The following is a 16991-nucleotide window of genomic DNA, read 5'->3' as shown; positions in this document are numbered from 1 at the left end:
CATTTGGGCTTCTTTTCTCCCAGATTATCCTTTAACAGTCTCACTTACAATTGTTAAATATACAAATATACAAAAATTCAGATGATTTTCAGTCTTTTGCCAGGTTTAGCTTTTTCAATTGACCGTGCAACAGAAATTCACTGGGAAAGCTGGAGTGCCCTCACAGCATTCCCAGGCTGGAGCAAAGATGCATTTGGCTCCCGCTGCCCTCCCTGGGTGTGGGTTCTGGGGCAGGACATGCTGTGCCATCACCTGTGGGCTCAGCATTGCCCACACAGCCCTCCCTTGTGCCCCTCCGAGGCAGGCAGCTTTGGCATTCCCTTGGGGGATCACAGCCAGAGACCACGAGCACGTGGAAGCTCAGTCTTGGGTGTGGAAGGATGAGGTTGGGCTTGACCCCTGTCCTTGGTGTGAAGGCTTTGGGCTGACAGCACTGATGCACTCAGGACAGCTGGGCTGGGGCTGCAGGCAATCCCAGCACAGCCCATGCCTCTCCCAGAGGGATTTCACAGCTCTTTCCTCCTCCTGACATGATTGCTGCCTGACAGTACAAACAGCTCTGACATAAATCATAAATCTACTTACTGCCCACCCCAGTCCCTCGCTGCTTCTCTGCCTTTCCCCAATAACTGATATCTTAATCAGGAAAATCCCCCACAGTTATCCCTGCTGCTTCCTATCGTCTGCTATGCAGGAAGATTTCTTGTTCTGTTTGCTATTACCTCTACTCTGCATGGGTGTGGAGACACATTCTCTCATTAATACACCTCTGACAACGTTATCCATCTGCTTTTTCCAAACAACTTCATCTTCTGTCTTAGATCTGAGCTTGCAGCTTTCCTCCTGGGAATACCAAGCACCCCCATCAGGTGCTGGAAGGCTGTGAGGGGACCTGGAGAGCTGTCCTTGGTCAGCCCCACTCTGCTCCCAAGGCACAGAAACCCTCACGAGGGCAAAAAACTGTGTTGGAAGAAAGCAGGAGCTTCTTCACCACTCAGAAAATCTGGAGGCAGAGACCCTGAATACCTGATTGGTTGGAAAACAGTCAGCTCTGCAAACAGAAAATCTGGGGTTTGTGGTAGCATCAGGTTTTATTCTCTAAGACCCTAAGCAGACAGCTTTATGTTGTTTTCAGTAGGGCTAAATTGAGTATGAAACTAAAACTGCAGTCCTGAAAAAGGTGGCACAGGTGGCCAGTGGGGCCCCAAGCACAGGAAACATCCCTGTGGCCACCAGAGTCATCCCTGCTTCATGCAATTCTCACAGCAATCAGTGCTGCAGAAATGCTGCAAGAAAAATCATGGCCACAAAAAACAAACCTCACAAATCACAGATCCACCCATGAAGGGGGGGTTTGCCTCTGAATTCCATCACTGCTGTTGCAGCCCAGCCCCTCACTGTGATTATCTGCATTACAGGTTATGTTACTGCCCAAAGAGCTCCTCCTTCAGCACGAGCAACCCCTGCTGATCCACACAGAGAGCTTTGCTTCTGTCTGATTGCTTCCACAACTGCACACACTTAGAAATTTTAATACTGTTCCACTGAGACATAACCAGGAGAAGCCCAAACTGATAGTCTGGTATTGTGTTGATCGCTGCTGACAGGGAAGATGTTGTGGTTTAGGATACAGGAACTGGATCAATCTCTGCTGTCACAGCCCTCAGAGCTGCTCCATCGATTATGCCACAGAGAAGATCTTATCTGAACTACTTCATTTTCTATTAGCAATTAAATACATTTGAAATGAGGGCTTTGGTGTCAGTCTCCCATGTGTTCAGTAAAGGTATAAATACCTGTGATGGACAGCAGCTTCAATCATTCTATGGCATAATGTATATATGCTATTTATAAAAAAATAATAATAAAGCAGTTCTGGCATAGTTGGATGAGTAAATAGACTAATCATCAATTGATCAGTACTTGTTATTTTGGTCAAAACCTTATGCCCAAGTGCACGAGCCTTCCAACTCTTCCTTTCCTAACATAAAACCTTCACCAACAACGAAATTTCTATTCAAATTTCAATAAAAAGTTTCATTAACAGCATGTAAAATAAACAACACTTAAAATTCATGACCAGCTCTGACCAGAGCCTACTTTTTTTTAGAAGAATGGACAAGCTGAATAAAAGGGGCAATAAATTTCAATTTTAGTAATGATACTTGTTTGTGAGTCCCCAGCAATGCAGAAAGGAGTGATTTATGTTCTTTTGTGCCTCGGAAGCAATGCTTTAACACACCAATTTTCAACTTCTTTTTTTAATCAGAGGTCCTTTTATGCCCAAAGAAAGCCATGGACTATCCTGCAACCCCCTATTGTTTTATGCTTAAGGGAAGGCATAAGGCTACTAGATATTTTGCATAAAGAAAAAGGGATAAAGAGAACCTAACTTCTACTTTACAAAGAGCATCACTTTTCTTAAGGTGATTAAGCATCACATTTCTTAAGGGCCTCCTTAATTTGGGAGGTTCTGGAAGGGTCCTGGATCTGGGGCAGCAGGTCCACAGCAGACAGGGATATATTGGAGCAATTTCTGTGTGAAGGGCTGGGGGCTCTTGGCTTATTTGTGACATGAGCTGAAATCTGACATCTTAAGAGCCCTCATAACTTAAATAACATTTCAGCCTATAAGATATTCTTGGGAACACCCATTTCCCAATATCAGAGGCTCTGAGCAAGGGACTGGAAATATATTCCCTGCACCCAGAGCAGGCAGCTGTGGATTACAGAGCCTGTTCTTGATCTTGCTCTTTATTCATTTCCAATAACTTCTTCAAGGCCACGAGCTTATTCCTGCTCTTTAAAGCCACCTTCATTTCCTAAAGTGTTGCCTAGCACTAAAGTGCTCTGTTAAGCTGCTGCCATGTTTTTCCATTCTGGTAGAAATTATTGTTCTATATAGTTTGATTTTAAGAGTGCCTTCTGGCATCCATTTGGGGAAAAGGCACTACATAAAAGCAAAATCAATACAAGGGACAGTTATATTTCCTGAGCTTTTTCATTAGCTGTAAAATATATACATTTGAGGAGGGAGGAGGAAAGAATGCCATTTCTACCCAAACTGAAGGGAGACAAGACAAAGCATGGGAGAACTTGCATGAATGTTCACTGACGGCAGCACAGACTGTGCACAGGCAGATCTCTGATCTCAGCACATCCAAACACCCCTACAAACACTGGCCTCTCCTGTGACAGGCGTCAAGCCACTGGAAAAACACAGAAATAGATCTATTTTTAAAAGAGATTGACCCCTTGACTTGTTCTTAATCTTTGCTAAAGCCAAACTGACCATTGGCTGAATATTCACAGGTAAACTTTGCCTTTGTTCAGCACCAAGAATTTGGCTTGGCATTATTTTATTGTTCTTCATTCTTTCTCAAAGCTCCACTGAACTCCACCCATGTTATCTTTGATCCTTTCTCCCAAAATACCCTGAAATATTCATCTTTTGATCTGAGCAGACTGTCCTTGGGTAAAGTCCTCATCACCTCATGTTATATATTTTCTAAAATTTGCAAGCAAAGAGCTGGAACAAATTCTGAAGATCTGTAATCTGTATTTCTACAATTTTGAGCATAAAGATATTGTAGTAAGTTTTTATCAGAATCAAATCATTGCTGCTTAGTAAAAGCCCATCTGAAAAATTAAAATTCAGACTGCTAAATTAGCCGGTATTCTGACACAGGTTACCAAACCAGAAAGGCAAACATCTTATTTTAGCTTGGAGTAAAATTTCAAATCACGGTGTCCATTCAGTATCAGCATGCAATTATGGGAGTGAGGAATGGCACACAAGCCTTTTTTTCCCCCTCTTTCTTTTAATACAGGCCTTCTATAATGGCATTTTCATTAGCAGGAAATACCTGTTGTCTGTAGAAAAATAATTTGTCTTGCTTTTTGAAGACTAAATTACCTTCTCTAAAAGATTAGCTGAAAAACACTGTATAAATTCATAGGCATTCCAGTTTAAATAACAAAGTTTTGCTTCTTTCTGGTGACCCCTAGTGATGCATTTTGTGAGGGAGTTCAAGAGGAAACCCAGCATGTTATTTATTTCTGAAACGCAGATAAGGCATCTGGAAGATTTTATCTGTGTGATTTTGCCACTAGCCTATAATTCAGGGAACTGGAAAATAAAGGTCCAGGAAACTTATCAGTGTGTGATTGTTGATTTGAAACCCAAGTGGAGCTGTGGAGGGACGTGAGCTGGCAGTAACACACAGCACCAAACAGCATCTGTAGGACAGCCACTGCCTAAAACCAGGCTCTTGGGCTTGAGGGACCACTTTCATGATGTGCTTATCATCCAGAAGTTTTTACACAGCTCTGCCCGTATTTGCCTCATGATCTCAGTGTTGTTATTTAAAGAAACTCCCATCCTGTTTTGGCTCAGGGCTCTCAGTGAGGCAAGACAGTCAGACAAGAATTGGGCAGCAAAATGGGAGAAAAAGCAGCCACTGAGTAGAATTTCAGAATTTCATTTTTATTTTCACAGATATCCAACACAGAGATCAAAACTTATTTCAAACCCATTCCATGAGGGTGCAGCAGAAGGATGTCTCTCCCTTTTGCCTGGCCATTCTGTTCCATGACTGAGGGCAGAGCTTGCTGAGCAGTAAATCCAGCAGAAGAGAGCTCCTTGCTGTATTCCAGGGAAGGGCTGGGTGGGAGAGCAGGAGCCTGCAGCCAGCCCTGCCCTGCAGTCTCACACTGTGGCCCATACAAACAGAATTCACAGAATCCCTGGGTTGGAAGAGACCTTTGAGATCATGAAGTCCAACCCAGCCCCAGCACCTCAACTCAACCCTGGCACCCAGTGCCACATCCAGGCTTTGTTAAACACACCCAAGGATGGTGACTCCACCACCTCCAAGGACAGATATTCCTGTGCTTGATGAAGAGACTTTTGTGTGCCCAAGTCACTCTGCTCAAGCCAAGGGCTGTGAGAGGAGCTTTAGCAGAAGGTTTTGGTGCTGTTGTGCCTCCTCTCCCTACCCAGGGACTCTGCTTCCTTCCTGCCCTGCCCAGAGCCTGCCTCATTCCACCTGCTGTTCTCCAGCTCCTGCTCAGTCTTTTCCTTGGACATTTTGTCTCTCCCAGCACCCTTGTTCCAGGGGAAAAGGGTAGGAAAGCATTTCTTGCTTCATGTCTAATCACAGAATGACCAGATTAGAAGAGACCACCAAGATCATCGAGTCCAACCCAGCCCAAACACCTCAACTCAACCCTGGCACCCAGTGCCACATCCAGGCTTTGTTAAACACACCCAGGGATGGTGCTTAACCATCCACCACCTCCCCAGGGAAACCATTCCAGGATTTTATCACCTTTTCTGTAAAAAAATTAATCATAGCAGCAAGGTAGAAATTCACATTTTTAGCAATTCTTTTGCATGTCTCTGTACCCTGCTTAAACAATTGAGTCTTGGTTTGATATCACATAAAAATAGAAGACTGTGTGCCTAATTTTAAACTCATGTTATTTAACATGCAATACCATGTGAAATTCAAGGCTGTTGGTCCTGTCCAGCTCCACTGATTTTCACTGGGAACAGAACAGCCATACAGTGAACAGAGTTTGGCTCATTTTTTCATTGTAACAGCTGTCCTCAAACTCATTTTCATTAAAAAAACATTGAGATCAGCCTTACATGTCACACATTCCCCTTTGCATAGTTTTACAATTTTTTCTCCTCCTGAATCAAACTATTGAAAAAATAACATTCATCATCTTGATATCTGTATCACTAAGGCAAAGGAAGGAAAGAAAACTCCCCTTCTGTTTTTATAGCAGAAAATTTATTGCAGGTTGCCAGAATCTGGAGTGATTAAGTCATATTAAAGACATTTCTGTCTTCTGAAATTTTATATTTGGTTAAAGAACACAGTTTGATTTTGTATGTGACAATATTTCTTCACTGTAATACAAATATTTCTGTCCTTCCCCAATGGGTCACAATGAAGTCAATAAAATATGCACAGAAGAAACGCAAGCAGCATTTGGCTCAATATAAAGATTGATAATGTAACCACCTAAAAAAAGTACTTTTTATCATCATAAGTCTCTCCTGGTTTTTTATAGTTTTCAGTGAGGAAAACAATCCATCATACTTGAACTTCAAACACGTTCCTGGAGCCAATATTTAGTACAAGTCAATTTTTAATTATGATATTTTTATAAAACCTACAATTTATTTCCTGACTTTGTAAAACACTTTAAACAGCAAGATGTGGATATAAATTATGTAAATCTCGAGGGACCCCAAATTCATTAATCTGACTGGATTTCACAGCAAAGCAGAACACAGCACAATTGCCTGGCTCTCCCTCTGACACCCCAGAGCAGCAAAGATGGGTACAGCAGTGAGGCACAGTGGGAAATCACCATTTTGCTTTAGAGCAGAGTGATTTTTTAACCTTTTGAATAAAGTGCCCATTATGCTCAGAATACCTGTTGCACTCTCACTTTTAGGGCTAAAGGAAAATGGGTTTTTAACAGTGAAAGGAGTACAAAAGCTCTCATCCACAGTACTGCACAAAGAGCAGTGAACCCCTGCTCCAAAACACTGAGCCTTACAGTCAGCCTGTCCATGAACTTGTGCTGTCCCATTCCTACAGACAGCCACAGCCAATCCTGCTGGCAGGAGAAGGAAATCTGCCCAGGAGGGCTGAGAGCCCTTTGGGAGCAGCAGCCTCATGCTGGCTTCCCCCAAATTTCTGCTTTGAAGGGAAACCAAAAACGTCACTTGTGCCAAGCCCCTTCCCCACAGCCTTTTACTGCTACAGCCCAGAGGCTGCAGGGCTGCTGGAATGGCTTTCCCCAACCTGTGTGAAGCACAAACTCTTTTCTCCTTCCCATCTCCCGTTCTGCTCCTTTCCCAGGGTCCCCCCCAGATGAGGTGATCTCACCTCTCCAGACCAGCACCTGCTCCTCTCACTTAAGCCAGCTTGTCTGTGCCTCCTTTAAAACAATTTTTTTTGTTTGTTTTCCAGCTGTTCTCTCTTTTGGTGGCCCCCCCAGTCCTCTCCAGCTGCTGTCTCTTCAGGCACAGCTGTGCTGGCTCCATCCCCATCCCCTCCTTTGTGTGCAGGGACATGGCCTGCATCCTTCTGCTAAAGCAGCATTCAGCTATGGCAAGGACAAGGACACAGGACAGGGATGAATGAGGACAATTTTTGCTCAGGCACAGGAGAGAGAATCACAGGATTTAGCCTGTGTTCTTTAATAAAAAGAGTATTTTGTGTGTCTCTATTTGTTTTTTTTTCTTTTAAAAGTAGGCTGGGGTTATTGTCTGGGTCTCAGGCTGCATGAACTAACAGCACCCAAGTTCCTGTAGACCAAAGAGAAGAGGAACTATTGGAAGGCAAAGCATCCTGGCTTTCCAGCTTCTCTTGCTTTCAGTGCCTTTTCTTTCACTTTGTGAAAGCCTGTGCAGGAGAGCAGCAGGTGAGAGGGAGCAACTGCAGCATCTGAGGCTGTTTGCTAAAATGTAGTTGGAGAGTAGAGCATGATGGCTTAAAAAAAAAAAAAATCCAATGGCTTTTTTACCTTTCCTAGGGGACAATGCCCACACACTCCATTCTTTTCTCAGCACTTGAAACAGTTTCTCTTCCTATTTACAGGGTAAGATATACAGTCTGTGCTTCAGTTCATATTTTCGGAACTTCAGATGCTCCTCTCCATATTCAAATATCTCACAGGCAAATGCATATCCTTATTTATACTTCTTATATTAACCCAGTTACATGGTGACTATAAAATTCCATAAGAATTTTATAAAGAAATAAAGAAATAAGAGCTCTCATTGCACATTCACAAAGCCCTCCAAAGAACAGAGGAAGAACAGGCCATAAGCCTCATAAATCCAACTTAATTTATTCATAGGAAGAGTGTAAAAATCGGATATTTTTATATTCCAGGATATTTATGATAAGATGGTGAATGTACAAACCTCCCCCAACAATAACTCAGTAATTGATGATAAAATAACAAAATAGATAACAGGTTTCAAAATACTTGCATCAGAAGAGTGAAATATTGTAAACAATAACATGGTTTACACGCATTCAATCAAATCTGCAGTGGGTGAGGGCAAGAATATATTTCCAAAACTTTCAGAGCTCTCTGATCCCCTGATCCAGAATCTTCCAGCTTCAGTGTCTGCAGTGACATGCAGACATTTTCCTTTCATTAAATATATGAGATTCTTGCATCAAGATCATTTTTGGTCTCCAGGAAGTTTTTCAGGCATTATATTCAGGAGATATATTTCCTGCCTGCCCAGTCAGTGTGGCTGGGGTTATCTCTGGTTTTTTGCCTGCCACATGGAGGATTTGTTTTGGTCACACCCATGTTCTGAGACAGAGAAAAGAAAGGATTTGGCCAATGCCACCACACAGTGACACTCCCTCAGTGACAGGACAGAGGTCCCTCCTAACCAACCATGCCATGGCTCTTGCTCAGGTCAAGCCCCTTCCTATAGAGGCAAGGGACAATTCCATCTTGGAAAAAAGATATTTTGCTCTAGTCACCTAGATCTTTACCTTTCAAAGGAAAGAAATTCCCTATTTTCCACCTCAAACATGTTCACAGATGTTGCTCTGAAAGCAGATGTTTTCACCACATTCTCCCTTACCCCAAGTTCCCCTCCCTGCTATGCACATATCAGCAACACAAAATGCATCCTCGTTTTCCCCTTTTGCTAGGCTAAGCAAATTAATTTCAACCTATACTTTAAAAGCAAGCTCTTCATTCTCCTGATTATCCTAATAGACTTTCCCACTGCTTGTGCAAATCAGAACAAGCAGGCAGGGATCCAAATGAGCTCTGTGCAGTGGCACCAATTTAACTGTTGCTCTGCTGTATTTCCAGCACTGAAAGCAGCTTTTCACGTTGCAGTGGGAACCCTGTGATCAGATGGGATATCCTTTTCTTATTGACCCAATTCTATTGTTAATTCTCAGGCTTGCTAATGCACTGCTCTGCCCTGGCAGTGTTCAAGGCTCATTGGTATGTGAGCAGGACGTAAAAGGGTTTTTTGGGGATGACTCTGGGTAACTGTGTATAAGACATGTGCCTGCTCAATTCGATGGTATTTGCTGGAGGAAGGAGGGAAATGAATGTGCAGCAACAAAGGAAACTCTGTGACTCAGCTAGAAAGGCAAAAAGCAGGAATCCAGTAAATATCAGTCTTTAGGATAATAGCTTTCACTGCTCAGCTATTCTTCACAGGTTCCTTATCTAAAGGCTCTGTGCCACTCACTGAGGAGAGAGAATTCAACCCACAGAGCCTCACAGGAGAAAAGGATCTAAACTCTGGGCCCACTTCTCAACCCCTCAACAGTTAGGAATGCTTTTTCTTGATCATTCAGATTAGAAATCAAGCAAACAGAACTTCCCTGCGTGGAAGCAAGGTTCTGATTTACAGTATTTCTGCTTATAGAACCTATTTATTCTATTTAAGATTGTTCAAGTGTACGTCAAGGTCAGTTTTCTGTCAGGGGCCAACAATGCAAAATTTGTGCCTGCGTGATTTTGTGTGATTATGAAATCCTCTTGCTGCTCTCAGAAACTGCAGCACAAGCAATCATTCCTGCTTTGTTCTTCCCCATTTAAGTGGCTGTGAAACACTACACAAAATGCAAATGCAGATCCTCCTGCTCCTTGTCTGACAGCAGCTTACAAAACTGATGGGGAATCTCTTCACAGCTCTGCTTTATTTTATTTTTCCCCCCGCCACAGGCATGCAGGTGAGTCTATATTTCTCTAGGAAAGGTAAGAACTCTTGCCTGCCTTTTTAAAATTCAGCTTGGGGAGCAACAGCCAGCACCACCAAAGCCCCTGTAGTTTGCCTGCCTCCACCTCCCAGAAGAATGTGCCATCCACACATCTGGGAGGGACCAATCCCACCCTTTCCAAAGTCAGAGAGGGATTTTGAAGCAGCAGAACAACAATCCCATAGCCCAGATGGCCTTGGAGACCACCACAGTCCCTTGTCCCTTGCTGGTATTAAATACAGGAAAGTCAGACTAAATACAGACATTAGATAACAATTTTATTCAAGAACTGAAGGAGAAGATTGCTTATTGCTGTCTGGTATCTGCAGAGAGCCACAGTTTCATCTTAATGATGCTCTGGCATTCACACTTCAGTCCTCAGCAAGCACTCACAATTAACATTAAAAGGGTGCTATTTATGCATGAGTTTCTGTATTTGACTTGAAGAGGCAGATGAATAAAAGTAAATAAATGTGAACTGTTAAACCATGGGACTCAATGTGGTTTTGGAAGCAGGAGATGGAAGTTTTAATTGCAGACAGAAAGATTTTGAGATCATTGAGACCGCTTCCATCCGACGCTAATGGCTGTGGTTTCCCAAACCAAACCCCAGAATTTACAGCCAGGCTCAGCACCCACTCTGCTTACATCCTTTTCCACAAGCAGTAATGACCACTAATGAAACAGCCAAAAGCCCAGGTGGCTCTCCTGCAAATGTACATTTCAGAGCCCCGAGACCTGATCCTGCAGCTGCCAGCTTCACCCTGGGAAAACCATTAGCAGCTGGCTTTATGTCTAGGAAAAGAAAATGAAATATGTTGCATTTTCACAGCCATCAATCAGCAGATGCAGTGCCAGGAAAGCTTCATAATGATGTAGATATCACCAACTGACTTTGCAAAAAAGAAAAAAAAAGTACTTTTTTGTAGGAAAATGTGTGCAAAAAAACACAAGAGATGATCTCAGTGCACCCTTGTGTGTGGTGTGATCCTTCCTTGCTTAGACAGGAGAGGATTGAGGTCAGGAAGCACCTCCCCAGCCAGAGGGACAGTGTTCACCCTGCTCCCTAAGGATGGCAGAAGGAGGGCTCATTCCAGCCCTCAGCACCACCTCACTGCAGCCATGGCAGGGGGCTCAGCCCCAGCCTCACATGATTAAATTAGTGTCTTTTCCTGCCCTGCTGAGCTTTCTATTATTCTGTGGGGAAGAGCAGAAAACCTTAAAATGAAAAAAAGATGGAACCCTAGAGTTGCACAATGATGCAAGTAAGCCCAGAAATATTTTTTTTTTTTAAATCAATGAATAAAGTGTCATTTTTGGCATTTGATTGAGTTTTCTTTTTCTTAATGTTCTGCAAAATGGCTGAAAATGATCAGCAGCATCACTTCTCCTAAGTATTATATTTCCAATTGTTTTTTATGCTTTTACCCCTTTTTATTATCTTTACTGTTTTCCTGAGAGAGACACCGAATGCCTGGCATGACTCACGCTGTGAGCAATCCTTCTGTGAGAACTGAATGAAAACAGGCTGATAACAAGGGTGATTTCATTAAAAAGAGCTCAGCCCAGTGACTGGTTACACGGGATGTTATTGAAATTATGCATGCAGAACCCCAGCTCTGTCATATTGGTTTAGCTCATGTTCTCCACGGCACAGGAGAAAGTCCCTTTGTCAGTTCAGTGCAGAAAGGTTGGAGATGATTGAGGTAAAGCAGCAGGAGGAGACCAATATGATAAAGTCACACGGCCAACTGCCCATGTATAACACAGGAATGGAGGGGAAAGTAGAGGGCAAACTAAAATTAAGTCAAAAGGACACAGGAGACAAGAGGCTACACATACAGGACATGGAGGGGACGTGCAGTGAGCTGATTTGTGCAGCACGCAGAGTGCAGAATTTCCATGCCCTGTATTCAGATCTCTCCTGTTAATCTTGATGGGAACTCTGTACTAACTAATGCTGGAATGGACAGCCTGTTTAGTGAGCATGCATGGAGAGAGGCATGTTTAATTAATTTTACAGTCATGGGCAGAAAGGTCAGATGACAGCCTGTGAGTAAAATCCCCAGCAGCCAGATTGGACAAGAGAATAAAAAAACAAAAAGTACAAGAAAAAAAAAAAAGTATTTGAGAGGAAAGTAAGGTCAAGTCTGGACTCTGGTGGTTGTTCACACCTCTCCAGCAGAAAATAAAGTCTTAATTTTGCTGCAGGTCACCAGGTAAGAACAGCCTTATTGCAGAAATCCTTGGTCACTTCAGAGACAACACAGTCCACTTCAAATGTTCCCTCTAGGTCCAACAGTGCAGTCACAAAAAGTCACAAAACAGATGCTTACATGAGACACGGGGCAAGCAGGGTACCAGCACTGGAGAGAGCAGCACTGGCACAATCAGACACCCACCACAAAACTCAGCAGAGGAAATGGCCACAAATGCATGTGTTCACTGGGAGTGTGTTCATTATTCTGTCCTTTTCCAGTGGATAAGCATGGAACAGTAACAGATGGAGACAGGAGGGAAAGACCCAACTCCTTCCAAGGCAGGGAAGCACTCAGTGCCCTGAAGAAGCTGACAGGACACTACCAGGACAGCAGCTGGCTGTTCCTCATGGCCACAGATGGTGGAGAAAGAGGGAGAGCAGCCTGAGCAGGGCTGGAATGGGCTTAGCCACGATTTAAGTGGTGAGACACCTTGTCTGGGAGATCACTATTCACAAAACTTCACCCTGAAGAAGATGACAGGACACCACCACGGCAGGGAAAATATTTCCCCTTCCATCTATCAACACACCAAGCCACAGTGGGAAGTTGTCACCAACCAGGAAACCCCAAATCTGCATCTATCTGCACCTCTGCAATTTGCTCCTGGTGCCTGTAAATGCTGATCCAGCCCCTGTGGCATCACCATGCCCTGATCTCCTGGAGGACTGGTGCTTCCTGCAGCTCCCAGGATAGATGACACTCCACTGAGGCAGTATTTCATGTCACCCTCATTGTGAGCACATGGCTTTAATGCACGCATTGCTCAAAGTAGCAAAACCCATCTTGGAAATTCCATTTATTTCCAGACAGTATAATAAAGAAGAAAAAAGCCTAACTGGGTACTTAATTTGCAGTCATTAATTTACTTTCATAGCCTTTGTAGGGTGAAGGCAAAAAATAATATCAATGTTAAAGGCAAAGGGAAAGTAGTGTAAAGCCATTAACAGGGAAAAAGAGCAGGTAATATAAAAGGAACATAAATGCATTCAAAAATCTTTTTTTGCTTCATTTTTCTCAGAGACATTTCATTACAATCACATATTTAGCAGTTGATTTCAAGACCTTAATAAGAACACAAGGCACAAAAACAAGAGAAAGAGCTAAAAATGGGTATACTACCATGAATAAAAACCAAATCATTAGAAACAAAAGTTGCCTTCAAAAATGAACATAGAACTTCTGACATCCAAAGGGCAAAAACAGAGGCAAAAATTCAGTGCTTAACAAGAAAAAGTGGAAAAAAAAGGATGGTTTGAGATGCTACAAACCAGCCAGACTGCCTTCCATGCAGCCTCCTGATGATTTGCAACTTGCAGAGTCATTAGGAAAAATTAAGAATAGAATTTGTTACTGAGCACAGTGCACATAAAACACAGCAACTCATTAGACCTGTGCACATGGATTTGAGAGGCCACAGCTGGACTACTGTGACCAATTTTGATCATCCTACTGAAATAAAGCTGGACAAATTAGAGGCAGTTGAGAAAGCGAGCTGCAATGCTAACAAGGGACCTGGAAATGTGACCTGAGAGGAAAGTGAAAAGGAAATAAGCTTACCTCAGAGAAGGGAGCACTTGATTATTCTTCTTACATGTGGAGCAGAGAGACAACAGTTGGCTGTTCCTCATGGCCACAGATGGTGGAGAAGGAGAGAGAGCAGCCTGAGCAGGGCTGGAATGGGCTTAGCCACGATTTAAGTGGAGAAACACCTTGTCTGGTAGATCATTGTTCACAAAATTCCTTCACCTGGGACTAGAAGAGGGCAGGGAAACCCCACAGGTGCATGGTTCAGCAACCTAAAATCCTGCCTCAGAAAACAGGGAAATAAGGAAAAGGCTGGTGTGGATTATTAAGAGCCAATTGCAGCATGTGAGCCAATTCTCTTTTCTTGCAGCATTATTGGTCTAGTAAAAGGCAACTGTGAGGTATCCTGCCTTCACCAACATCTCCAGGACAAGAAGTTAATTGTTTTTGTTAATTTGAAATTGCAGAGACAGGGAAATGGGGCTGTGTCCCATCTGCTGAGGTGTCTGACCCCTGAACCCAGAGCTGCTCTTCCCTTTCACGAAAAGCACAGAGACTTTTTTCCACTCTTTCACACTGAAATAAAACAAATTCTTTTGAAATGTTTAGTAAAAGCACATAGAAAGAGAGAGAAAGGGAGAAAGATCCTTTTCTCCTCCCCTTTCCCCACATCCACAACCCCCTAGTAGCTACCAGCCCAGGAGACAGTGACATTAATTTGGGAAGTTTTGCTCAGGCACACCCAGAGCAGAGCCCAAGCCCCTCATTTTGTGTTTTCTCATGTGCTTTGATTATGCCAAAGTGCAGAGCTTTCTCCCTTTTCTTTCCTCCCTTTTTGCCCTCTGGCAATTCTGTACTAAAAATCACACAACAAGAACTTCAATGGAGAAACACACTCTGTGAAAATCTCAGCTGTGGCGAGCCAACATTTTCCAACAGAGGGGAAAAAAAAAAAGATTTTCATCAGAAAGCTCACAGCCTGCTCCAACACCAAGATTTCAGAGGCAGCTGAGCTTTAAGTGCCTCGTATTTCTGCATATCAGGGTCGTCAGTCAGGCACCCAGAAAACAAGGAGCACAGGAGTAATGATCACCTCTGACACGGCTGGAGTGACTTATCCAGCATGACACAGCCCCCGTGGCAGCCCTATCCATCACCTGCTCGGGCCAGCATTCCTGGAGTCATTTTTTCCCTCCAAAACATCAATACCAGCTAACATTTTTTAAACACTGCCATCCGTTTCAGTCAATCTTATTCTTCATAATTTCAGTTTCGTTCTGTTGGGAAATTGGAGTGTATTTCACAGTGTGAAGTGTCAGGAGAACAACTGCGTCAGGGAACAACATCCTTTCCCTCCTTGCCACTTATATTTGTTTGCTCTAGCAAGATGTACACAGTCACCCCAGCAAGAGATTAACTGTTCTGATGCACCACCACAGCCTGAGCATCTCATACACATACTAAAAACCTCAACATTCAAAACCTCTGCATGAGCAGAAATCAGATTTTTAGGTAGTTTGATCTTGCTACCCAGCCTTCTGCTGCTTTTTTTTTTTTCTTTTCCTTCATAACATTGGATCATTTAGATAAAATCTTAATGGTGAAGCTGCTGCTTGGCTAGGTTCTCCATGCCATTGCCTTAGCCTATTCATATGCAATAATCTCCCCAAGAGCTTATACTTTTCACTTTTATCATCCAAAAAGCATGCTGGAATTAACATAATAGTATCTCACTCTATTTACTTGCTACTGAATCCAAATACTCAGGGACAAGTTGTTAGCAAGGAGAGAGTAAAACGAGCACAGAAAATCCATGCCCTAAACAGACAGGGGTGTGAAGGAGCCCCCCTTGTTGTTGAGCATCAGGGGAATGCTTGGAGTCCTCTCCTCAGAGGGACCTGAGATATTCCCCCTGAGGAGCACAGCTCCACCACTAGGAGCTGTTCAGAGAGAAGTCTTTTACCAAAACAATCCAAAACGACCCAAAAAACCCCAAAACGACCCAAAACAAGCTCTCTGCTAAGAGCACACACCCGGCAATTGAGCATCCCTAAAGTTCACCGAGGTTATCTGGTGTGTGACAGTCCCTGGGGGTGTTGCTGCGTGCAGAGACATTAAATGACCTTCCCCAGTCCTTTCCTGCCCTCTTTGCTTTCACCTTCCATTGCAGCACCCAGGTGTCCTGTGGTTCCTTGGTGCTGGCTTGGCTTGCAGGGACAGCAGGGACAGGCAGTCTGTCCCCAGAGCATCCCTCTCTTTCTCCTTCTGGCAAGGTTTTGTTGTGGACAGGGATTTCTCCCCCCTCTCAGTGTAAGAGGTGCTAACTCAGCTGCAGTGTTAATTTTACTTGGGCCAGAAGAAGTGATTAATTGGTTTGTTTATTCTGTTTAATCTTGACATTGTTTGTTAACAGGCCCAACTTCTGCTTGATCTGGCAGGAAAACATTAGCTCTTATTTTAGTTACTATAAATATATAATAACTATATAATATACTTATTATGCACCTATCTTTTAAAGAGGGTGAAAAACAGTGTCATCTGCATATTTCATGTGCACACTCATATGATGACATGTCACTTCTTTACATCCCACTCTCAGGGAAAGGAGATTTAGCTTAATGACTATTTGCAGAGGCTTTTGCAAAGAGCTGGACTGTAATTTCTCATGTAATCACAGCCAAAATAACCTGCTGTTGTAAGAAATCTTGGAAAGGACTTTGGTGATGTGAAAATACTGCAAATCATTATTGCAAATAAGATTTAATCTGTAAAAAAATCTATGTCATTCTTGGCATGTACCCACAAAGTCTATCTCCTAAGAAAAGGTTTGCCTTGAAAGAGAAAAGGTAATTTTTCCTATCTTAGAAGGGGATTTTAAATGATGGGACATATTCCAAGAATAGGTCTGAGAAGAAAATATGGAGACTGCAATCCTGTGATCAGAGTGATAATGTTTTTGGTCCCTGATTAAAGAGAAAAATCCCACTTTGATGTGCTCTCTGCAGTCAGGAGTCATGATGAATAAGCAACAAATAACAAGAAACGAGCTTGAGAGGAAGGCAGAAATTAACTGGGTCTCGTGGCCACTGGAGTCAGACCTGCCCTGCCTTACCCACATCAGTGACTGGGACCCCAGGGGCAGAATGGCAGCTCAGACTGGCTGCCACCAACACATTTTCCTTGGGACCATGAAAAACTGCAACCCAAAAGGTCCAAAATGGTAGTGGGACAGCTGTCCCTCAGGATGGATGAAGACTGTTGTGCTGATGAAGAAATATGTAAAAATCTTGCAGGAGTATCTAGGGGACATGTTAATTTTGGTGCTTGTACTGTATGGGAGATAAATTAGAATTAGACATCCTTTCTTGAGGTGATTTGCATTTTGGACCTGGCTGTTCCATAGCCAGAATTTAAAAAAAAAAAAGTT

The 16991-nt window shown here is 43.1% G+C and overlaps 1 protein-coding gene and 1 long non-coding RNA gene across 2 annotated transcripts in view; one reads left to right on the top strand and one right to left on the bottom strand.

Moving 5' to 3' along the window:
- The window catches only part of LOC135309229 (uncharacterized), a 45859-nt gene extending 32142 nt beyond the window's left edge, over positions 1 to 13717 (bottom strand). Inside the window, exon 1 of the long non-coding RNA XR_010369523.1 lies at positions 13598 to 13717. This is a non-coding gene — a long non-coding RNA (uncharacterized LOC135309229). The remainder of the gene's footprint in view (positions 1 to 13597) is intronic.
- LOC135309226 (von Willebrand factor D and EGF domain-containing protein-like) overlaps positions 1 to 16991 on the top strand; it is a 170004-nt gene that overhangs the window by 6614 nt on the left and 146399 nt on the right. The window lies entirely within an intron of this gene.

Source organism: Passer domesticus, chromosome 10 (genome assembly GCF_036417665.1).
Source record: "Passer domesticus isolate bPasDom1 chromosome 10, bPasDom1.hap1, whole genome shotgun sequence".
NCBI classification, from domain to species: domain Eukaryota; kingdom Metazoa; phylum Chordata; class Aves; order Passeriformes; family Passeridae; genus Passer; species Passer domesticus.
The sequence above is the reverse complement of the archived record's forward strand: the minus strand, read 5'-3'. Positions and strand labels throughout refer to the sequence as shown.